This window comes from Trichosurus vulpecula, chromosome 4 (assembly GCF_011100635.1).
Source record: "Trichosurus vulpecula isolate mTriVul1 chromosome 4, mTriVul1.pri, whole genome shotgun sequence".
NCBI lineage: Eukaryota > Metazoa > Chordata > Mammalia > Diprotodontia > Phalangeridae > Trichosurus > Trichosurus vulpecula.
Genome location: NC_050576.1, coordinates 427299064 through 427325190, shown reverse-complemented (window position 1 = coordinate 427325190; position 26127 = coordinate 427299064). Strand labels below are relative to the sequence as shown.

Sequence of the window (26127 nt, the reverse complement as noted above, 5' to 3'; positions counted from 1 at the left end):
TAAAGTAGGATGGGGAAAAAAATTTTTTTTCATTTCCTACTTCCCTACAAAAAACTGCTTAAAGAATATTTCAAATCTTCTATAAATTCTGTTGAACTGACTGTATTTACTTGCTCCCTCCCCTCCATTCATGGACAATTTTTTCCTTTTCCTGAAGGATCCACTCCCACTAGAATATGGGGAATTCCTGAGCCCTGCATCTCTTCAACTATTCCAACCTTTGTCTTGGTAAAGCAGAACACCTAGACACCCTTTAACCCTTTAAACTCCACATGAGAGGTGTGTAGGTCCACCTATGTACCTGAAGATGGCCTTCTGGGTGCCACCACCATTCCTGTCATCTCAGAGAAATGAGACAGAAAGAATGAGGGTATAAAGTGGTAGCTAAACCCATATAAAATGATCTTGGTTAATTGTGTGACTTAACAGATTCAAGTGACTGCAAGAAGCCACACAGGGAGATGAGTTGGGGGATGAGGCCCATAGTCTTTTACTCATTATGGAAAATGCAATCTAGCCAAAGCCTGTCTTGAGCCATTTTACCCATGTTTAGGCTGATAAAACAGATTCTAGCCCCTCTCCTTTAATTCAATCAGAAGAAAATGATTTCTAAGGATAAGAATATCCATTAATGGGTATAATTCCTTCTGAAGTATTTCTCTATGCTAAGGAATTTTTTTAATGGACTAGAAATGGGATTTGTCTACTGATAACCTAATATCTCTTAAGTTATTTAAAAGACTTTTCTCCTGTGTGGGATCTTTGATGTTTATCAAGACTTGAGCTCCAACTGAAGCATTTCCCACAGAAAGAGCATTTAAACGGTTTCTCTACTGTGTGAACTCGCTGATGTGTCTTAAAGTTTGACCTCTGAATAAAACTTTTCCCACAGACAGAACATTTGTATGGTTTCTCTCCAGTATGGGTTGTTCGATGATGGCGTAATCCTGAGAAATCACTAAAGCCTTTGCCACAATAATCATTTATAGGGTTTCTCCCCTGTGTGGATTCTTTGATGTTTTCTAAGGTCTGAGCTCCGACTGAAGCTTTTTCCGCAGGTGGAACACTGATAATGTCTCTCTCCAGTGTGAATTCTTTGGTGGATGACAAGATGAGATTTCCGAGCAAAGCTTTTCCCACAACCCATACATCTATCTGTAACATTATACTTCTGTCCTGCAAGGGTTCGTAGCTGGCCTTTCTGGCAGACCTCTTTCTTCTCCTCTCTCCATGAGGAGTCTTGTTCCACTGCACTAGACAAATGCTGACCTAGAGGTTTCCCTAAACTTCTTTCCAGAGGAAGGCTTTTCCCTGCTTTTACTCTATCCTGAGGGTTCTCCTGGATAATAAAATCTTTCTTACTCCAGAGCTTCTTGGAGCATCCTCAATGAATTCATTCAAGAGGACCTGTGAAGGTACCTTTTCTGAGGCTTGCCATTTCTGGCAAGAGATCTTTTGAGATTCCTGGCCCCTTGTATTTTCCAAGTGAAGATTCTCTTTGTCATTCTCCTTCCTGTCTCCTGAAAGAAGGAAGATAACAACATAGATCATTCAATAAACAAAATAAGCATGATTTTCCAAGCCGTATCAAGGCTATCATTAAGAAAGTCCTAGGTGGTTTCAGGGAAGGCAGGAAGTGAAAACATGTACATAATTATTCACCAAATATTAATTTCACTGAAGCATATGACCTTTCTCCAGTTTCTTATGGAATGACTATATATTATACTTACCATTGTGTTTACTCTGGTACCAAATATGCTATCAAGTTCAATTAGGTTCAAAAAGGCTTTTCTACATATGTAGGCACTCACAGGTGAACCAATATGTATTATTCTGAATACAAGGATAGGAATATTTAATAAAAATATGAAAATGGGCAAAAAATAAAAATAGGCAACACCCAGGTTTAATACCAGCCAGGTTTTAGAGGCCAATATCGTGTGCATGAATGTATGTGGTAGCGTCAGAGGAAGTCAGGGTAGATTATTTCCATCTGAAGCTGGATTTTGATAATTTACTATGCTAATTATTCTGTTATTATTTGATTATGATGGCATGTACTCCCTAAATTTTACCCTTTGTATTATTTTATGCTTCTATATTAAATGGGAATGGTCCCCCAAGTTTGTTTTTTAATCATTTTTCCCCTTGAAAATGCACACAGGCCCACAGAAAAATAGAATTGAAAGAATATCTAAGGAGATGACTCTAAGCCTAAAATCAATCCAAATAATGACCAATTTTCCTTAAAATTCAATTTGCTAATAAGAAGCATTTATTTAATAACAATCACAGGGCAGGCAAAATTCCATTCGATTCTTAGGATTGCTAGCAGTATTTTATAACTAATTTGTAGAAATCACATTCATAATCTGGAAGAATTATAAAAGTAATACCTCTCTGTGGTAAGAGGAATGGAAAGTGGAAAAAAAGTGTTTTGTATCCATGAAAAGAAAGACATGTCATACATACCCACACACACCCTCAACCCAGGTCTTTCAGGATCCTAAATTTGCACGTATACTTTCTTTTCCCCTATTACCTCCCAGTCACCCCAAAGCTATTGGTCACTCCTGGATGTGTTGGCAACCAAAAATGGGCTCCTTAGCACTTAGTCAACAAGTGCCCTTGACTAGTTCGGCTTTTTCCCCTGAACTGAATACTGTTTGTATGTTGGACTGGAGTAAGCTTGTCGGCCCCTTCACCTTGCTTAAGCTGATGGAAAGAACCTGTGCTTTCCCGGTCAACCCCTTCAGCTTGCTTAAGCTGATGGAAAGAACCTGTGCTTTCCTGGTCAACCCCTTCAGCTTGCTTAAGCTGATGGAAAGAACCTGTGCTTTCCTGGTCAATCCCTTCACCTTGCTTAAGCAGACTGAACGAACCTGTGCTTTCCCCGGCGTACCTTACACCCCCCGCAGAAGCTGGATGGTTAAAAGCAGCTCCCGTTGGAGCCAGAGGCTGCTACAGCCGCAGTCACAGCCGCAGCTGAAGCAGGAGCTGCCAGTGGCAGAGCTGACCTACGGGAGGAAGCTGAACAAGGACTTCAGGCCAGTGGGTAATCTTTTTACCATAGAGGGGGAAGCATGATTTTGCTTTATGCAATCATGCTTCTCTGTAGCCTCCCGGTTACTCTTTCAAGGCGTACTTATTGGGCCTGGAAGCTTTTGATCAATATATCAAAATGGGGTTGCTGGTTCATGGGTTGGTTACTGTGGAGCCTAAATATATGTTTTGATTCTTCTGCCTTCTACTTTGAGAGTTTCTTATATCCGGCGGTTCCGAACCTTTCAGACATGTTTATGATCCTCTTTGAGATTATAAACTCTGCCCTCCTAATACACTGGATCACATCCAGATCTTCCCAGTCTTTATATAAGGTCCATCTTGTCTCCCATTAAATTGCTCAGATTCAGTCTGGCCCGCTTGTCAACAGAAATGCTCAGATTCTTCAAACCTCACCCACCCCAACCAGTGTTTTAATAAACCTTGTTCCCAACACCCCTAAACGTCAATAGTTATCATGGATTGTCATGCCAGGAAAAAAACCAGTCATAATAGAAACCACTGTAATGGAATTTTACCTGTTTTTATTAGCTAAGTAAGCCCTGTGTTAGTCCTACTGGAAAAAAAAAGTAAGAACACCAGAACAGCACTGGATATAATATCAAAAAAAGTAGCTTATGCCTTCTGATGATTCAAAACATAGAAAGAATAACTGGTGTGCAAGAGCAGTTTCTGGGCCTGGAGGCAAAGATTACCCTAGGGCTAAAAGATAAAAAAAGCATATTCCCAAGGCAGACTGTTATCTATAAGCCCAAATAAGAAAAAGAAAAAAATCTAATTCTTCTCTTAATCTTAGAGCAAGTAGAGAGTAGAAAGGAGAGACAAAAATGGCTGGGGAAGGGGTGAAGTATCACTCAACCTATGCAAATGCTTCTTGGTATCTCTTCATCTGCACAAGAATGTGATTCATCAGGCCCTTCCCTTCCATCTACCAAGTTAGTTGGGTTTGATTTAGAAGTGGGAATTCCTGAGACAAGGAAGGATAGAGATGAATTTGAGTGGGGTATGGGAGAAACAATCTATGTCTTCAAATATTTGAAGGATTTTTTTTTTTAAGAGGAAAGACCTATTCTGTCTGGGACTCAGTGTGAGAAATAGGACCAATGCAAAGTTAAGCAGATTCAGACACAATCAAGAAGGTTATGCAAGGACTAATAAGTTACCTCAGTGTCTAGGATCCAGATGGCTGGGCTTCAGGTAATCTAAACAATTTCAAACTGGACCTATAATAGCTCTAAGAGGGCACAGTGTTACTTATTCTTGTCTACTTTGCTCACTTTACAGCAAGTCATATGATAGTTTTTTGACCCATTTGCCCCAAGTAGGACAATCCCACCTCCCGAATTGTACTGTCCCAAATTTTTACCTAGTGAAACCACTTTCCCATAATCTTCCAGCATGGCATTCCAGTAAAGCTCTTTCTGAGTTTGATTCAGGTACTGCCACTGCTCCTAGAAACAAACATGTATGAAGGAAAAAAAGATTGTTTTTTTAAGTAGATTCTAGCTCACATTTTTATAATGCCTTAATATTTTAAAAATGTTCTCAGCCCTGTGTGCTTTTTACTCATAGTCACATAAGTAGGGTTAGAGCCAGGATTCAAACTTAGTCCTCCTAACTCTAGGTGCACCATGATTTTCACTACACAACACAAATGAAGACCTACGAACTTTGCAAAACAATGAGGAAAACATTATATCTGTCTATGATTAGTTCCTACTAGGAAGTTTTGGGTCTACTTTTCAAATTTATTTTTTAAATTGCATCTACTTAGGACTTTATTTTCCACTGTAGACCGTGAACCCCTGGAAAACCTACTGCTTCTCTACTACATTTTTTCTGACTTCCTGATCTCTCTCCAAAAGTATATAATGCCTCCACTATTCCTGGCTTTTGAAGAGCAGGAACTCAACATTTGAGGTAGAGTTGATACTGTACTAGAAAGAGACAAATGTCTCCAGTGGAAAAGGGAAGCACCCACTCCACACTGAGTATTTCTGAATTTATTTCAAATCATTTCTGCTCCTAAATGGTGGAATGTTTGTGGGATTGCCAGAAGAATTTTTCCTAGCAATATGAGATCTGCAGATTCCAAACAACAGTCATTATCTAACTCAAAGACAATGGTAACCTAATTGAAGGTAACATGGCATAATGCAAAGTGCACTGGACCAAATTCAAGTCCCTTAACTCCAATACTTACCAGCTGTTTGACCGCCCTTTATTCAAGACTAACTCCTTAGAATCTCTAAGATAGTTAGTTAATACAAGGAATCAAACCTATCTCAAACAACTGTTTTGGAATAAATCATATGTAAGCATTATAGACATGACTTATTTTTATCCAGCTAGGGCTCATCCTCAAGCTGAAATCTCAGACTCCTCAGCAAGAAGCCAACCTCCAGAAACTACATGAGAGGGAACACAAGCAACTCAGTCATTCAGCCTCCTCCCAGGATACTCCAGGCACCCCCTCAAGCCACCTAGAGCTCCACAAACCCTGTCACCCTCCACACTACCTCCCTGCCCCCAAACATAGCTGCCTGATGCCCTGGGGCAACTCCACCCAAGGCTCTATCCCTATAAAGGACTTCAGCATATATATTGATAGTCCTGCAAACACACTAACCTTCCAATTCCTCAAATTATTCATTTCCTATGACTACTTCTTCTATCCAACCACAGCTACACATAAGTGATGGTGATCTTGCAATCACCCACAAGTCTTCTACATCCATGTACATGAACTCTGACATTCCTTTATCTTGTCATAACCTGTTATCATCCTATCTTGCCTTCTGCCTAGCAACTCCAAACTGCTCTTCACCCTCACTATGACCTTCAACCCCTCCACTCTTCAGTTCTTTCCCAGGCCATCGCCCCTGCACCAGCCATACCCTCCTCTTTTTCCCCGTTCTGACCCCTTGATGATCCAATTCAACTGTACACTATCCTTTTTTCTCGAGTTCCTTGCCTTTTTATCCTTTTGAAGACGCAGCCCTACCAAACTCCCACCGTTTACTGCCTTTGCTCCTACTAAAGTGCTGAATGAAGCTGAAAATTATGTTGACTGGGTCCATTAGAAATCTGTTACATAATCTCAACTGGGCTCTGACTGCAGCAAGGCAACCCTTTTACACATCATAATTCACTATCTCATTCGCCAGAGCTCCTTTTCTAAAACTTTTCATCCATCCTCAAACCTCCCATAGCTGCTCCCCCTTGCCCACTTTCTAAAGCTGAGAACTGTCTCATATTTCACCAGTCACTTGAATAGAACTGATATAATTCTCATTTTATGTAAATCTGCATTATGCAAACTAAACTTTACATACAGCATTCTGAAATACACCTCCTCAAAAACAATTATATTAACTTTACTGTACAGTACTGTGTTCTCTCTCCACAGCCTCCCACTCCTTTACCAAAAGAAAAACCTAAAAAAAAAAAAAACCAGATGAAAGCAAGAAGAACAGACATGAAGAGAAGCAGCCACCACCACCAGATCAGGGACTTGGCTCGAGACCTCCAGTGCAGAGAGGAGACCTTTGCCCCATTCTGCCTATCTGCCCACATGTCTGGCCCCTGCATGTCTGTCTTCAATCCATCTGTACTTGGCTACTGCCTGCCTATCCCCAGCCCCTGTATGTCACCTGTCCTCGCCTGTGTCTACACCTGGCCCCTATGTATTCTTCCTCTCAGCTCCAGCCAGCCCCCTATGTGGCTGGCTCAAACCCTACATGTTCCTCCTCTTGCTCTCACTTCTGTTCACAAACCCCACTTGTCCTTGAACAATGTGCCAGTCCTCTCCCTCCACCAGCACACAGCCACCTTTCTGACACCCTTCCTCCCTTGTTTCCACGTTTGTAAGGAAATTCACCACATAAAAATCACTCTGAGGTCTGTAGAACAGTCTACTTGCATGAACTGAGAACTGTCTGTAATTTAACACATGACCTGTGGCAACTCCAAGATTCTGTAAATCTGTCAGTGGTACAAATGAAGAGGAGTGACCTTTTCCTTTCCCCTTTAGTATTTCACAGCACCAGCTTCCCACTCACAGGGCTGAGAATAGAAGATGGCAAATTATACTGATGTCACATCACTTTTTACTTTAAGAAAACTGTATGTTATCACTTGGTCCCCTCCCTTCCACTCTACAAGTTCTTGATGAAAGAGTATACTATTCAAGTTTTATATAGTTTCTCGTCTATTGATTGCAGAGAAATTCAAGAACACAGAGTATTAGAAGGTTGGAATGCGTTGGGAAAGAGAAAAATAAGAAAGCACATAAAATGTGAAACCAAACTCCAAAAAAAGTAGCAGATAACAGAGTAGGTTTCAATCTACTCTCTTAAAGAAAATCAGAAACTAAAATGGGACAAGATTACCTCTTCTTCACCTTCAAATGAGGAAATATTCAACACCTTGTTCTGGAGGAGTCTGATTTTGAAAACAAATGTGGAAATAGCTCCATCTTGTGGGCTTTTCAGGATATAACTGAAAGTCGTTTACCACATGTTTTTCAGAATAGGCACACTTGGATGATGTATCATAGCTTTTTCCTGATCCCAAACATCTTGAAGGCTATGCCTGTGGACCCTCTTTGCAGGCCTGAACAGCCTGGGTTGATTCCTAGGAAGGTTTCAAGTGTGGTTTGGTTACAGACCATATGTGCTTCACCTCAGGAATAAATACAAAGTTTCTTCCAGATGAGCTACATGGTGAGGAAGCTTTTGGCCAAAGCATAGAGGAGTCACAACCTACACGTGTGGAGTAAGCATCCACACCAAGTATATCATATTATGTAAGGACTGAAGTATAAATGGAGTTTTTACCAGGTTCTTCTATAAATTGCCAGAATGCTTCCCCATAAGTTAATTCTATCTCTGAAAACTAAGTCTCACTATGGAATTCATCTATCTCATTATCTGATGTCCTACAGTACAAAATGATCCTAATGTGTATCAAGGTTTTACATTTCCTAAGGGAAGCTTACATTTTATCCAAACCTTGTATCTTCACCAGAGCTTGGCAGCACCATCACTGGACCATAAAATTCAGAGCAGGAAAAGGACCTTAGAGACCATTCAATGGGGAGGTTCTTAATCTAGGATCTATGAACTTTTAACAAATATGTTCATAACCATTTCAATATAATTCATTACCTCTGTAATATTTTATGTGTGCGTGAATATATTTACACACATATGTAGCACTCTAAAATTATCCTCACAATATTCCTGGGAGGTAGGTGCTATTATTATCCCATTTTACAGATGAGGAAACTTGGACAAATAGAGGTTAAGTGCCTTGCCCAAGGTCATACATCTAGTATTTGTGTGAGACCGCATTTGAACTCGTGTCTCCCCAACTCCAGGTCCAGTACTCTATCTAATGCATCACCTAGTTGGGGATACAAAGACTAAAGCAATAGAGTCTTTGCCCTCAAAGACTTTACATCGTATTGTGGGGGGGGTGTGTGGGGGGGTGTAAATTTGAGGAAAAATGGATGTACCCTCAGATATACACATAAGTAAATGAAAAATAATAAACAGCAGGAACAACTGGGGTGATCAGTAAAGATACCAAGAGTCAGACACCTCAGCTGAGCCTTGAAGGAAGTTAGAAATTATAAAAGGAAAATGTGTACTCCAAAATGGCAAACAACCTTTACAAAGGTAATGAAATGAGAGATGGTACATATGGTACACGGTACATATGGAATAAGTAATAGACCAATTTGACTAGAAAGGAGAGGGTATGAAGGAGCATAATGTAAAAAGATCAGACACATAGGTAGAAGTCAGAATGTGGATGACTTTTAAAAGGCCAGGCTGATGAATTCATAATTTATTCCAGAGGCAAAAGGAAACTACAAAAAATTCATGAGCAGGTACATGACATGGTCAGACTTGGGTTTTAAAGGAACCAATCTGGTAGCTGAAAAAAAGAGACTGGTGAGGGCAGAGAGTGGAAGGAAGGAATCCAACTGGGAGTCTGACAGAATGCTCTAGGCAAGAGGTAATAAGAGTGATAGCCACGTGAATAGAGTGGAGATGGATCCAAGAGACTTTATGGGAAACAGTATTGCCAAAATCTGGCACCTGAATCAATATGCAAGGGAAGAAATGAGGAACAGTAAATTTAAGAATGACTCCAAAGCTGTGAAGTTGGTTAATTGGAAGAATGATGGTGACTTCAACATAAAAAGGTTTGAACAAGTGACTGGTTTTGAGAGAAATAAAATGAGTACCATTTACAACATTAGTTTGTGATGTCTATGGAACAATCAAGTGGACATGTTCAACAGGCAGCTGATGATGGGACTAAATCTCACAGAAGAATGATGAATGTATAGATACGAGCATCATCTGCATGGAGGCAACTGAACCCACTCAACCCATGGGTGCTGATAAGATCACCAAGATATAATACAGTGAAACAAAAAAGAGACCAGCACAGAGATAAAGTAGATATACATACTTAGTGTTTAAAAATAGAATTTTGATCCAGTAAAGAAGACTGAGATAGAATTTTTCAGAAAGGTAGAACACGAAATGGAAGAAAAGTATCTCACAGTGCAAGGAAGGAGAGAAAATGTGGGAGAAAAGGAAAACTGTCAAACTCTAAAAAGAGATCAAGTAGAACGAGGACTAAGAAAAGGCCACTGAGACTTTTCATGTAAGATAGCTTTCTAAACCAAAGTAGACCATGTAGTTCACATATACCTACTCCAGCAAAACCCTAAAATTCATACCAGACTGAATAACGATAAACTAATTCAGTGAGAAAATAGTAAGTTACTTCTACTCCAAAACTGCAGTAAAAATCAACCAAAAGACTGCAGGAAAAAGGAAAGGGTGCTAGTTCAGGTAAAGAAACTCAGTCTCCCACTGTAACCACAAATGAGCCAAAAATACATGTAACTTAAAAGCCTCTGTATCCAGAGGCAGCAAAAATAGAGGGTCTCTCTAGAAACACCCAGAGAAGTAAGAAAGCCCCAGGGTGGGGACCTTGGAAGCCACCAAAAAAAAAAAAATTACAGACCAAAAGAGTACAGCAGAACTCAGACCAGACCAGACCAAGCCTAAGGACTCTGAAATCCAATAGACTGCTGTCCTGAGAGGCCACAGAGGTCCCTGAAAGATCCTCAAAGTTCAAGGGGGCAGGAAAATTGTGAGGGAGGCAATTTAATGCAGAGAGAAGAGAAACAGCTCAGTGCAGACACCAAGCAAGGGTAATAAGCCCCACCCAACAGTACAATATGGGGCAAAATGTGGCCCTGGCACAAAGCCTGTATCAAGAACTAAAGATGAGGCACAGCCAAGTTGACAGAGGGAACAACTCAGCTGAACTCTTCCAACATTCTCCTCCAAACAACTTTAAAATAACATGTTAAATCAAATACTGGAAAAGCACAGCCAATGAGACATTTTTACAGCCCAAGACAACTTAGGAGGTCAGAAGGAAAAATTTGTGACACTGGGGTGGGGGCCAACTTGAAGTGCATGTTGCAGCAACACTAGCAGTAGGCCTTGAAGGCAGCTACAAAAACAGGAGCAGCAACTTTAGGAAGTTTAAGCCCAGAGACAGTAAGAGAATTGGACAAGTCAGAAAGAAATTACAGGGGACCCTGAACTGGCACTGAGCACAGGACTGGGCACTCTTTAGAAACTCCAGTGCCCACATGTAGTTCCAGGTCACAATTCCAAGAGAGAAAGGAGTGGCTGCAGCTGTAGTGGAGCAGAGGCTGCAGAGCAGCCTGCAGGCCTAGCTGCTTGCAGGAAGGGCCTGTACAGGTTAAAGACCAGGGGAGCAGTAACCACAGCTCTTCCAAGACAACCTTGAAAGCACCAAAAACTTGCAGTCCCCAGAACTAGCTCTGAAAACAGCAGCACTAAAACTTGGGAAAGTGCCTGCTCAACCCTACGTGAGCAGAGCCCAACTTTAACAAAGTTCAAAATCTAGAAAACAGAATAGGAAAATGAGCAAATAATAAAAAAGAACTCGACCAAAAAAAGTTACTATGGTGACAGGGAAGATCAAGACACAAACTCAAAAAAAGACAATGTCGTGAAAGCAGAAACAAGCAAAGCATCAAAGGAAAAAAAAATACAGATTGAACAGAAGTCTAATAAGAATTCCTGGAAGAGCTGGGGGGAAAAAGAGATAGAGGAAAAATAGGGAAAAGAAATGAGGGTGACAGAAGAAAATCATGAAAAGAAAATTAACACCTTAGTAAAAGAGTTACCAAAAAAAAAAAAAAAAACCTGAATAACACCTTATAAACAGAATTGGGAAGCAGAGCCAAGATGGCAGAGAAAAGCCAGCAGTTGCCTGAGCTCCCCTGTTTCCCTCAGAAACATTAAATCAAGCCTCTAAACAGATTCTGGAGTGACAGAACCTACAAAAAGATGGAGTGAAATAATTTTCCAGCTTGAGATATCTTAGAAGGACTTGAGGAAAGGTTTGTCTTACTTGGGTAAAAGGGGAGCACACAGCCCAGTGCAGGCACTGTCCAGGCAAGCCAATGAAAGGCTCTTAGCCACAGCACAGATCAGCAGATATTTTCACTTTTTTTGTTGTTTTTTATAGACTTTCCTTTTTGTACTGTTTCTTTTTTCAGAACATCAGAACATGACTAATGCGGAAATGTTTACATGATTGCACATATATAACCTATATCAGACTGCCTGCTATCTTGGGTAGGGGGGAATAAGAGGGAGGGAAGGAGAAAAAATTTGGAACTCAAAATTTTATAAAAAAATGAAGGATGAAAACTATCTTTACATGTAATCATAAAAAATAAAATACTATTACCACCCCCCGCAAAAAAAAAAAACAAAAACAAAAACAAAAAACTGATGGACAGGATGCTCTCAGAAAAACCTAGAAAGACGTATATGAAGTGATACAAAATGAAGTGAGTAGAACCAAGAGAACACTGTACACCCACTGTACACAGTAACAACAATATTGTACAATGATCACCTGTGCGTTACTTGGCTATTCTCAGAAATATAATAATCTAAGACTTATGAAAAAAAATTATATCAACCTCCAGAGAAAGAACAGGAGTCTGAATGCAGACAGAATACTTTTTTTTTTACTTTACTTTTTTGGGGTTTATTTTTGGTTTGTTTTCTTTCACAATATGGCTAATATTTTTTTAATCCAAAAATAAACATTATATACAATGGACTAAAGCTAGAGGAACTTCCAGTAAGATCAGGTGTAAAGCAAGGATGCCCACTGTTGCTACTATTTCATATGGTGACAGAAATGCTAGCTATAGAAATAAGAAAAAAACCCAGGAACTATATAAACACAATTACAAAACACTTCTCACACAAGTAAAGTCACATCTAAATAAGTGGAAAAACATCAGTTGCTCATGATAGGCTGAGCTAATATAATAAAAATGACAATTTTACCTAAATTAATTTACTTATTTAGTGCCATACCAATCAAACTACCAAAAAATTATTTTAGAGAGCTAGATAAAATAATAACCAAATTCATCTGGAAGAACAAAAGATCCAGAATATCAAGGGAATTACTGAAAAGAAATTCTAGGGGAGGAGGCAATCATCAAAACTACTTGGTACTGGCTAATAAATTGAGTGGTGGATCAGTGGAATAGGTTAGGTACACAAGATGCAGTAGTCAATGAATATAGGAATCTACTCTTTGATAAACCCAGAGAGTCCAGCTTCTGGGATAAGAACTCACTATTTCACAAAAACTGTTGGGAAAACTGGAAAACAGTATGGCAGAAACTGGGTATGGACCAATATCTTACTCCATATACCAAAATAAAGTCAAAATGTGTTCACAATTTACATATAAAGGCTGATATTATAAGCAATTTGGGAGAGAAGGTAATAGTTTACCTGTCAGACCTATGGGAAAAGGAAGAATTCATGACCCAACAAGAGATAGAGGGCATTATGAAATGCAAAATGGATAATATTGATTACATTAAACTGAAAAGGTTTTGTACAAACAAAGTCAATGCAACCAAGATTAGGTGGGAAGCAGAAAACTGGGAAAGAATTTTTACAACCAATGTCTCTGATAAAGGCCTCATTTCTAAAATATACTGGGTCAAATTTATAAGAATACAACTCATCCCCCAACTGATAAATGGTCAAAGGATATGAATAGGCGGTTTTCAGAGGGAGAAATTAAAGCTATCTATAGTCATATGAAAAAAATGCTCTAAATCACTATTGATTAGAGAAATGCAAATCAAAACAACTCTTAGGTACCACATCTCTCCTGTCAGATTGGCTAACATGACAAAACAGGAAAATAAGAAATGCTAGAGAAGATGTGGGAAAATTAGAACACTATTGGTTTTTTGGTAGAGTTGTGAACTGATCCAACCATTCTGGAAAGCAATTTGGAACTATGCCCAAAGGGCTATAAAAATGTGCATACCCTTTGACTCAGCACTACCACTTCTAGGTCTGTATCCCAAAGAAATCACAGAAGTGGGAAATGGACCCGTATGCATAAAAACATTTATAGCAGCTCTTTTTGTGGTAGCAAAGAATTGGAAATCAATGGGATGCCCATCAACTGGGGAATGGCTAAACAAGTTGTGGTATATGAATGTAATGGAATACTATTGTACTATAAGAAATGAGAAACAGACAGACTTCGAAATAACCTGGAAAGACTTACATCATCTGATGCTGAGTGAGGGGAGCAGAACCAGGAGAACATTATACAAGATTACAGACATATGGTATTGTAAGGACTAACTTTGATAGACTTGGCTCTTCTCATCAACACAAGGTTCAAAGACAACTCCAAAAGACTCAAGATGGAAAAAGCTATGCACATCCAGGAAAGGAATTACGAAGTCTGAATGCAGATGGAGCCAAACTATTTGCTCTCTTTTTTTTCCTTCTGTTTTGGTTTTGTTTCTTCTTTCTCATGATTCATGCCATATATTCCATATAATTCTTCTCTACAACTGGACTATTATGTAAATAAGTTCAATGCAAAGGTAATGTAGAACCTACATTGGATTACATGTCATGTGGGGGGGGGGGGGAAGGGAGAGGGAGGGAGAGAAAATTTGGAACTCAAAAACTTGTGGAACTGAGTGTTGTAAACTAAAAATAAAAAAAATTTTTTTTTGAAAAAAAAAGAAATGATGAGCAGGATGCTCTCAGAAAAACCTGGCAAGACTTGCACGAGCTGATACAAAGTGAAAAGTACTATGTACAAAGTAACAGCAATATTGTAAGATGATCAGCTGTGAATGAAATAGCTTTTCCTAGCCCTACAAGGATCCGATAACTCTGGAGGACTTACGATGAAAAATGCTATCCATCACCAGAAAAAGAACTGATGATGCCTGAATACATATTGAAGCATACCTTTTTTTTTTGAGGGTTTTTCCCTTTGGTCTATGTTTTCTCTCACAATAAGACTAATATGGAAATGACTATATATGTATAGCCTATATCAAATTGCTTGCTTTCTGGATGAGGGGGAGAAGAGAGAAAATTTGGAACTCGAAGTTTTTAAGATGAATGTAAAAATGTTTTTATGTTTTATGTTTAACTAGGGGAAAATAAAATACTAAATAAATTTTTAAAAAAGAATACATCTCCTACCCCCCCCCCCAAGAAAAAAAATTGCAGTACAACTTAATGATACCATCTTAGTTTAGCTAAGTTGCTCTAAGAAATTAATCCTGTGTCTCTGGTGAGTCTAGGTTGTTAGCGAAGGCATTTCTACCACTCAATAAAGAGATACTTCTTTTAATAATAAAAAGCAAAATTCTTGTGAAATGAATACAAAAAAAAAGAAAGAAAGAACTTCCATAAAGGTTACAAGACTGATAAAAAATTCACGTAAATCATCAGCATCCAAGAAGGGCTAAAAAGAGAAATTCCATTCAAAATAACTACAAGAATCATAAAATATTTATATCTTCTGAAATTTACCTACAGCTCTATCAATTTTATTAAATACTCTTTAAATACTTTAAATTCAGTATACCAATCAACCAATCAATAAGCATTTATTAAGCACCTACTAAGCATCAGGGATACAAAAAGAGACAAAACGCAGTCTGGGACAAAGACCTTACAATCTAATGAGGGAGACAACATGCATACAAATCAATTTATATAAAAATAGGAAACAGTTAACAAAGAGAAGGCACTATAATTAAGAGGGATTTTAGTTGAGATTTAAAAGAAGCTAGAGAGGTCAGTAGTTAGAGCGGAAAAGGGAGAGCACTCCAGGAATGAGGGACAATCAGGGAACAGAGAACTCCCAGAGAACCAGAGAGAACCAAAGAGAAATCAACCAGAGAACCAGAGACATTTAGAGAACCCAAGAAATCAAACTCCCAAAACAAAATGTTATAGAGCTAGAAAAAATGATTTAAAAATCACTGGACTCAAGCCTAGGCCAGTCCCTACCATGTCTAGAGCGTCCCAGGAGGCCTCAAGTCAGACAGAATCCGACCAATAACCGGGCCTCACGGCCACAGGATCCCTCTTCAGAGCTCTGGTATCAGCCAAGTGGGTGGCTAAGTCCTTGAAGGAATCCCAGCCCCTGAAGCTGCCGAATGCCTCCTGGTACCTACCCAAGTTGAAACGAGACCCTCGGCAGGAGTTTGAAGAAGGTCACATCCCTGGAGAAGCCATCTTTGACATCGACCTCTGCAGTGACCGGACGTCCCCCTATGACCACATGCTGCCCAATGCTACAGAGTTTGCTGAGTATGTTGGCAAGATGGGGGTGGGGAACGACACCCATGTGGTGGTATATGATGCCAGTGACCAGGGCCTCTTCTCTGCCCCCCAATTGTGGTGGATGTTCAGGGCCTTTGGGCATGAGACTGTCTCACTGCTGGATGGAGGGTTAAGGAACTGGAAGCAGGAGGGCTACCCGCTTAGCTCTGGCAGGGCCCACCCAATTCAAGCAGAGTTCCAGGCCACCCTCAACCTGATGTTTGTGAAGACCTACAAAGATATCAAGGAGAACATTGAATTGTGTCAGTTCCAGGTTGTAGATGCCCGTGTTGAAGGGCACTTCAGGGGCATTGAGCCAGAACCCTGGGAAAGCATCGACCCTGGTCACACCCCTGGCACCTTGAACATTCCCTTCATTGACTTCATGACTGAGGAGGGCCTGGAGAAGAGCCCTGAGGCCATCCAAAGACTGTTCCAGGACAACAACGTGGACCTCTCAAAGCCTCCGGTGGCAACTTGTGGCTCAGGTATCACTGCCTGCCACGTAGCCCTGGGTGCGTATCTCTGTGGCAAGCCTGATGTGGCCATCTATGATGGAGACTGGGTGGAGGGGTACATGCATGCCCAGCCTGAAGATGTCATATCAGAGGGCAGAGGCAAGACTCTCTGAGGCAGGGGCCTTCCCTGCACCCAGGCCACCAGCCTTTACCGCTGCAGGATGGTGGGTAGCCCGACCTAACAGCTTTTCCTAAGTCTTTTTTTAAATACAATGGCCAAATTTCTTTTTTTTTTTTTAAATTTTCAAGGTGTGGCCTGGGTGGCACACCCCACCTCTCCCTTCTCTTTGGGAGGCCCTTTAAATATTCTATTTTGGAGATGAAAGACAAATGCCATCTGTTAAAAGGGGGAGGAGGGCATGGAGGCACCTTTGGCAATGGTAAAGGGATCTGCTGGAGTTGAGTGAAATGGAGAAGGGAGAAAAGAGAGGGGCTTGCCTAGCCCCAAATATGACCTTCTGAAATGTAGCCTGTGCTGATCATCAGACCTACCTCCTATCTTTTGCTGTCAATAAATGTAAAGTGTTTAATCTTTCCCCCCAAAAAGTCACTGGACTCTGAAAAGTAGTCTGACAGAAACTAGTCACACTAGTTTGCAATATTTTGCATGCCAAATACGATGATAAACTCCTGTTCTCTCACCCATTTCTCCATGGCTACATAATCTTCATCTTATGCATTTCTAGTATGCAAAACTGATTCCTTTCCCTTCTTCCTCCTTTCCTCCTATTTGTCTTCTCCAAAGGTCTTTAAAATAAAACCACTCCAGGGGCAGCTAGATGGCGCAGTGAGTAGAGCACCGGCCCTGGAGTCAGGAGTACCTGAGTTCAAATGTGGCCTCAGACACTTGACACATGTACTAGCTGTGTGACCTTGGGCAAGTCACTTAACCCCAATTGCCCTGCCAAAAAAGCAAAAAAAAAAAAAATAAAACCACTCCCACTTTGTCAAAAAACTGTTTTTTCTATATGACAACACTAAGCCTCTGAGAAAACATCTGTTTCTTACCCTCCTATTAACAGACAAACGGTTCATCCCCACATTTGCTGTTCATTTATTTAGTCATTTCTTACTCCTAGTGATTCCATGGACCATAGCACGCCAGGCCCTTCTATCTTCCACTATCTCCCAAAGTCTGTCCAAACCTATGTTCGTTGCTTCCATGACACTATCTATCCATCTCAGCCTCGGCCATCACCTTCTCCTTTTGTCTTCAATCTTTCCCAACATTAGGGACTTTTCTAATGAGTCCCATCTTCTCATTATGTGGCCAAAGTATTTAAGCTTCAGTTTTAGTACTGGGCCTTCCAGTGAATAGTCTAAATTAATTTCCTGAAGTGTTGACTGATTTGATCTCTTTACTGTCCAAGGGCCTCTCAAAGGTATTCTCCAGTACCACAATTCAAAAGCATCAATTTTGTAGCAACTCAGCTTTCCATATGGTCCAACTCTCACAGTCATACATTGCTACTGGAAAAACCATAGCTTTGACTACATGGGCCTTTGTTGGCAAGGTGATATCACTGCTTTTTAGTATGCTGTCCAGACATGCTTTAGCTTTCTTTCCAAGGAGCAAGCATCTTTTAATTTCATGGCAGTGGCCATCTGCAATGGTCTTTGAGCCCAAGAACATAAAATCTGACATTGCTTCCATTTCTTCTCCTTCTATTTGCCAAAAAGGGATGGGACCAGTTGTCATCATCTTAGTTTTTTTTTGATGTTAAGCTTCAAGCTAGCTTTTACACCCTCCCCTTTCACCCTCATCAAGAGGCTTTTTAATTCTGCTGCACTGTCTGCCATCAGTTGTATTATCTTCATACCTGAGATTGTTGATATTTCTCCTGGAAACTTTAATTCCAGCTTTTAATTCATCCACCCTGGCATTTCACATAATGTACTCTGCATATAAGTTAAATAAATAAGGTGACAATACACAGCCTTGTTGTACTACTTTTCCAATCTTACACCAATCAGTTGTTCCACGTTCAGTTCTAGCTGTTGCTTCCTGACCCACATACAGGTTCCTCAGGAAACAAATACGACCTGATACTCCCATCTCTTTGAGGACTTGCCACATTTTACTGTGTCATTCTCATATAATCCCTTTCAATTATACACATGTGCCATGAAATATTTCTCTTGGTGCCTGCATTTCCATTTCTAAATATCTACAAAGTCTTTTCATTAAGAATGCTTGGAAATATATATTCCTTAAAAATCCATTTCCCCTCCTATAGTATTATACTTAGCTCTTCCAAATAAGGATATCTTCAATTGTAAACCTTTTATTTCTTGCCTTTTGGCAAAAGCCATCTCACCCAAATGGCCAAAAGATACGAACAGTTTTCTAAGGAAGAAATCCAGGTTATCAATAGACAGAGGAAACAATACTCCGAATCACTAGAGAAAGGCAAATTAAAGCAATTCTAAGGGTTCTACTTCATCCTGTCAGATTGGCAATGCTGACAAAAAAGGAAAAGAGAAATGTTGTAGGGAAACACTGTTGGCATAGCTATGAACCAGTGGGGCCATTCTGGAAAACAATTTAAACTAATGCCCTCAAAGTTACTAAACTGTGCATACCCTAGCAATACCACTACTAGGCTTATGCCCCAAAGAGAACAAAGAAAGAAAAAGACCTATGTATATACTTGTGTTTAAAGTATCTCTTTTTGTGGGGACAGAAAACTAGAAAATGGGAGAGCCAATACTCAATTGGTGAACTGCTGATCAAATTCTTGAATATAATACTACTGCACTGTAAGAAATGGAAGAGTTGGCTTCAAAGAAACCTGGGTAAAATAATAGTTTAAACAATAACAACTGTAAAGACAAACAATGTTGAAAGATTTAAGAAGACCAACTGCAATTTCAGAGGACCAATCATTAGACATCTCAAGACAGAAGAGACCAACTCAGGGTACATATGTTTGGACATGGCCAATGGAATCATTGTTTTGCTTGAGGATTTTTTCTTTTTTTGTAAGAAAAAGAGAGAGGGAGGGAGAGAGAGAGGGAGAGAGAGAGAAGAATCACTGGACTCCTTAAAAATCATCATCAAAATAAGCCTGGAAATTATATTTTGAGAAATCACAAATGAAAATTGCCCAGATCTGTTAGCACCAGAAGGCAAAGTTAAGACATAAAGAACCCACAAATTACTTCCTCAAAGAAACCCCAAAAGGAAAAATCTTAGGCATGTTATGGCCAAAATGCAGAGTTTCTACATCAAATGAAAATACCATAAGTATCCCAAAAGTAGTTCAAGTATTTATTAAGAAACTATGCAAGACCTGACAGCTTCTACTAAAAACCAAAGATCTTAGAATACAATATTACCAAGGGCAAAATAGATTTATGATTAATGCCAGATTTGAACTCAGGTATTCGGGACTCCAGGTCCAATGTTCTATCCACTGTACCACCTACCAAGATAAAGCATCATTAAAACTATAAGTCAGAGGAAAATATGAAGTAAACTAATAATTCAGCAGTAATTCAGTTCAGTTAATTGAGTGCTCCCGTAGTGCAAAGAATTATGCTAGGCTTTGGGGGAGATATTAAGACAGAAAGGAAAAAATTGAAAAAAAAAAAAAGACAGGAAGGAATATTGACCCTTTTATCCTCAGACTTCAGGTAACACTAGTTTGCACCTCTCTAACATACTCATGTATCATATTTATTTGTACGATTTGTACACCATTGAATAGCATCTAGTCACAAGGGTCCCAGACAATTCTCAAAGCTGAATTTCAGAAAATGCTTTTAATAGCCTCTTCATAAAAGAGAATATGCCCCACCTTCCCCTACCCCCACCAGTGGTGATTACTTTGAAGGGAACAATACTTAACTGGATGTATAAGTTCTGATATATTTGTTCAGTAAAAAAAATTGATCATGAATTATATTATTTCAATTTACAATGAACATGACTTTTTAGGAGTACACTTAGTGCATCAACAATATATACAAGTGCCATATTTATTGGCAGTCACTCTTAAGATCTTTTAATGATTAAACAATGATGTCTGCATAGCACCTTTACCCCTATAACATTCCACCTCATATCATATTCATTTGTATTAGAAAATAATTTCCATGAGAGCAATTTAGGGAGGAGGACCAGACCAAAGATATCTTTGTCCCTCTCTAGGCTGCACTGTTGACTCATCTCCACAGAAATTTACCATGTCTCTTCCCCACTTTCTCCAACCTGCTCCCACTGTCAGCTGTCTTTTATGTGTTCTTATGTGTTGTATTCTCCCATTAGAATGTAAGCTCCTTGAGGGCAGAAACTATCTTTCTACTTCTATCTGTATTCCTACCTAGCTTAGCACAGTGCCTGGCAAATAATAAGTGCTTAATAAATGCTTGTTGATTGACTTTTTTTTTAATCTTTGTGTTCCAAATACCTAGAATAGGGCCTGGAACAAGACAAGATGATTAAATTAAGACTCAAGTTTGAATGCCTTGAGAGGCAAACCAGCACTCACCTGATACCCAGATGCATGAAGTGAAGCTGCCTCATCCTTGTCTCTGGCATGGTTTCCTTCAGGAACAGTAGTAAGCTGAGAAATTGGCAAACCTAGGGCAGGTGATAGGAGATGTTCAAAACACTGGATTTGTTCCATGCTATCCCCTTATCAGAGCTACTCTCAACCACACAAAACTATAGCACCTTGTAGCAGGACATTCTGAGAAACAATTATGAAAATAGCTCTGATGCCTGTTCCTCCATCCACAACCCTACAGACTTGGTTCTTACCTCTCCCCTAAAAAACAAATTCCCTTTATACTACATTAAATAGTGACCGTCCCTCTCTACCACTACATCTTTTCCCTGGCCTTGTTGATACAACTGAGGCAAAATGAGTTTGCCAAACTCAAGCCAGACCAGCCCACTAACAAAACATTACAAAAATCCCCCAACTAAAGTGGCTGATTGAGGCTGACCAAGATATAATACTGCTCCCTAATCCCAGAAGGACACTGAGAGCAACTCTTTCCTTGCTCGCTTCCTAGTCATCTGTTGAAATCACTTAAGTTCATTTGCAACTTATTGCCCATGGGCTCACTCTCATGGGCCCACTGTCCAAACCCCACCAGGAAAGCTCTCTCAGAATGAGCAATTGCTCCTCACCAAACTCCAGTGAGTTTTCAGTCTCCTCTTTGATGCTGTGGGTCAGCTGTTCCTTCTGTGCTGAGTGTGAATTCTGCGTGCCTTCTTCCTGAAGCATGAGGCTCCACCGGGACACCTGGTGCTTCCATTTCCTCTGAAAGAGCTTCCTGTCGGAGCACTTGGACTTTGATCTATGAATCACCCAAGCCCAATCCCCATAATTAGGTGTGCGATGAGGTGACACTGGGGTTAAGGGGTGGGGGAGAATGGGGGAGAAGAGACATCTGAAATCAGATAACAACCAGAGACTCTTTTCAAAGTACCTTGGATCTAAAAATGTGCTCAAAATTGCTATTAGAAAAAAATCAAAATTCCACGATGTCATCTTACGAAATTGGCAGACAGTAAAAAATGGTAAAAATTCAATTTTAGTAGGGTTCTGGGAAAACAAAGCAATAAAATTTAAAGTATTAAACTTAAGTTCTTGGGAGTGATAATTATATAGGTAGGTGGGAAACTAATGTAGACTTTCAAAAAACTTAACAAGGTTTCTCAGCAAAGAATGTAAAAAAAAAAACAGTTGCCATGGAAACTTGTGTTCATTATTTTGCCATAGAAGGGAAAACATATTTAACTGCTAAAACCATGAATTGGTCCAACTGTTTTGGAAAATAATCTGGAATTAAGCAAGAAAAATAATAAGTTGTTCAGCCCCTTTGACCTAAATGATCCCACTACTCAGTTTACTCTATAAGAGCCTTAATGCAAAAAAAATTCATAGAATTGCTACTTGTAATAGCAAAAAACCAGAAACAAACTAGTGTCTAACAAGTAGAGGATGGCTGAACAAATTGTGACATGTAACCATAATGGAATATTATTGTACCATGAGAATGAATATGAAAAACTCAAAGAAACATGGGAGGATTTGTAGGAACTAATAGAGAAAGAGGGCAGCTACATGGTACAATGTCTAGAGAGCACCAGACCTGGAGTCAAGGAAGACTTGACTCCAGCCTCAGACACTTATCAGCTATGTGACTTTGGGCAAATCACTTATTTGCCTCAAATTTCCTCATCTGTAAAATGAGCTGGAGAAGGAAACGTTAAACCACTCCAGTATCTCTACGAAGAAAATTCCAAGATTCCAAGAAGTCCATGAAGAGTTAGACATTGTTGTGGTTTCATGAGGTGTTGTGGCCAACCATCTCAAAGAATTCAGAGTCAAACTACCTCTAATCGAAGCATAGACATTTGTTGAGATTGATGCCTCTCATGAATTGGGCTAGGTTCCAAGAGGAATCAGAAACTTATTAAGACAAGACAGGCAATTTTATGGTGTAATGAAGCTGATTACACAACAGAAATGATAAATATTAAAAAGGCAGGAGGGGCTTATTAAGGGATTAGGCAATAGAGGAGGGGTCCCTTCTATTGTTCGGTGGTCAAACATCCTGCTCCTGGTGCTTTCTGATTCGCTAGCTATTGTGGTCCTGTCTGGTCAAGATGGATAGTTAGGTATTATAGTCCCGTCTTGGGCTAAATGGATGATGTGACTGTGGTTGAGTACAAGAACACACCTGCTCAAATATGTGAATTGGATCTGAGGGCAGTGACTAGCTAGAGGCAGTGGCTATATTGAATCTGGGGGCCTGAGGTGTAGTTAAAGCCAGATTATATGGTTAAATCAGGGCATGCCTGCTGTTCAGTGAGGTCCAAAAGCAAGTTAGAATGTTGGGGTTGGGGGCAGCTTTATTAGGATTCCATCAACATGACTGAAAAATGACTAAACATCAACAAAACGGAGAAAGAAATAACCATAACCATCAAAACAATTTACAGGATGACCACAAGACTCCAACCCAAGTCTTTCTCTCAAGTCCTAGGAATACATCTCCAATTGCCTATCAGACATTTCATACTTAATGTCCTGTAAGCATCTCAAACTCAGAATTTCCAAAACAGAACACATTCTCCTTGTCCCCCCTTCCCCAAATTTGGAACTTCTCTAATACCTTGAAAGGTACCACCACTCTTCCCATCCAACCTAACCTCACAACCTCAGTGTCATCCTTGAATCCTCACTAGTCCCATATATCCAATCAATTTGTCAAAATGTCAAATTTCTACCTCCAAAGTATCTGTCCTACAGCTCGTACTTTCCACTCATGCAGCCACCTCCCTTTTTTAGGTCCTCATATCACCTTTAACCTGGACTATTTTAATAGCCCCCTAATAGGTCTCCCTGCCTCAAGACTGTCTCACCTCTAAATCATTCTCTACATACCTGCCAAAGGATTTTTCATAAAGTGTTGGTCTGATTGTGTCATGCCCCACTGCGTAAATGCCAAATGTTCTTTATTACCTTTTGGATCAAATATTTAAAACTCATCAATACCTGGCTCCTTCCTATAGTCTACAGCCTGTACATGCTCTCTTACTAACTCTTATCTCCATTCCTTTGTAGGGTTGTCACTCATGCGAAATGCTCTCCTTGCTTTATCCTCCACCTCTTAGAATGCTTGGTTTCCATCGAGACTCAGCCTAATAAAAGTTTAATAAATGTTTGTTTATTGATTAATTGGTACTAACATTAAAATGAAAGAATAGTTCCTTCTTATCTTTTAAGAAACTAAACCACTAGAAAATAAACTATTGAAGTGTACGACTTCATGTGTGAAAATCCTATGTAAAAGGAATTCTTTAGCATTAGAATGCATTTGGCTTAAACTATTATAAAATTTGCTCAACTTTATTTAGCAACATTTTTTCCACAATTGTATCTACTTCAAAAAAGAAACTGTCAGTTTTTTGTAATAATGATATTGTAATACTTTTATAAATAAATAACAATGTAATTGTTTCTAGATTCTGAACCTAGAATAAGAAAAACAGGGCAGAGGGGCAGATAGATGGCACAGTGAGTAGAGCACTGGCCCTGGAGTCAGGAGGACCTGAGTTCAAAGCCAGCCTCAGACACTTGACACACTTACTAGCTGTGTGACCTTGGGCAAGTCACTTAACCCCAATTGCCCTGCCTTCCCCCCTCAAAAAAAAAAAAGAAAAGAAAAAAACAGGGTAGAGGTGAATTCTATACCCAACAGTTGTCCAAAAAACAAGCAATGAAAGTCGTATAATTTTTTCCATGACCATTCTAGAGTTTTTGCAAAATGGAAATATGAACACATTTTCTCAGTTCTAAATAGCAGAACAAAAACCCTGATTTTTTTGTAACTTTAAATGTCTAGGAAATACATTTGCAAGTCCTAAAAGATAAACCCAAAAAAGGTACCTTATATCCAAAGTAGACTAAGATCCTTCCTTCCCACTCCCTTCATATAGCACATAGGGTCATCACAAAGGAAAGAATTATTTCCTTTATTATCCCCAGGACAGATAATAGTTTTTATAGACGGCCTCAAAGTGCTTCAGATCAACATTATGGTACTGATTCATAAAAAATCAGTGGTCTCCATTGTTAGATCCAAGGAAAAATTATTTTAACTTATTTAATACATAATTATAATGGAGTAACATGACAATGAATATGAAGAACTCAAAGAAATACGGGAGGATATGTAGGAACTAATGGAGAAAGAAGTAAAAACAATTTGTAGGATGACCACAAGAATCCAAACCTAGTCTCTCTCAAGGCCTTTTTTAAATTTAGTTGATTTAAAAACTCATTATAGAAAGAAGAGTTCTTTCTTGACATCCTTCCCTACCACAATCCCATCATAATCCTTCAACCCTCTCACTTACCAGATTAGAATTTCCTCTACTTACCCAATGCCACAATCTCCCAGGGTCTTTTTGTAAGCCTTCTACCAGTGTCACTGCTTCTTCTACACTCTCTGGACACTGCTTTCGCACCCAGGTTTGGATCTCCCCAGGTAAGATGGTTAGGAACTGCTCCAGCATCAGCATTTCCAAGATCTGCTCCTTTGAGTGAATCTCTGGCCTAAGCCACCGAAAGCAGAGCTTCCTGAGTTGTCTCATAGGGCCCAGACATCAACTGGTAATGAAACTGCCTGAAGTGTTGTCAGGCTATCTCAGGGTTGTCCCCTCTCAGGGCAAAATCATGTCCAGAAAAAGAATCCTCCTCTAGCTTCATCGATGGAGATGTAGGGATTGAGAACCCCAAGGCTGTAGGCATCACATGACTTGAAAGGCCACTCCACCTTTGGAAATGGAAGAGGAGATTTGAGACTTTGAGCTCAAATTTTCCTCCCTCTGAACAATTTTAGAGCTTCTCAAAAGGAAGCCTGAAGGAAAAGAGACCCAAAAAACTGTCAAGAATGATAAACAAGAAATAGAACAGACAACCCCTGCCCCCTGCCCTACCCAAAAGAGCTCTGCATGGAATATGTTAATCTACAAATTTCTGAGAAGATTCAAGATCCTTTTTTGAGAGAACAATCAAATTAGCCATCAGCAAGAGGTTATAAGCCCCCATCAAAAGAAGAGCCCCAGATTTCATAGGCAAAAATCTGAAATTTAAAAATGGAAAATGAAGAGTGAATGTAAAACAGATGAGATTAACCAGTTATAGAAGTAATCCACCATAACAGAATTATAAATGAGTACTTGATGAGCCTAGGATGTATCTCAAATACAATTAAGAGACTGAGATTGTTGTTAAAATCTTATCAAGTAA

The 26127-nt window shown here is 39.6% G+C and overlaps 2 pseudogenes; one reads left to right on the top strand and one right to left on the bottom strand.

The window, feature by feature from the left end:
* Positions 1-20: 20 nt before the first annotated feature.
* Positions 21-25626, bottom strand: LOC118848390 (annotated as a pseudogene).
* Positions 15519-16497, top strand: LOC118848387 (annotated as a pseudogene).
* Positions 25627-26127: the final 501 nt, after the last annotated feature.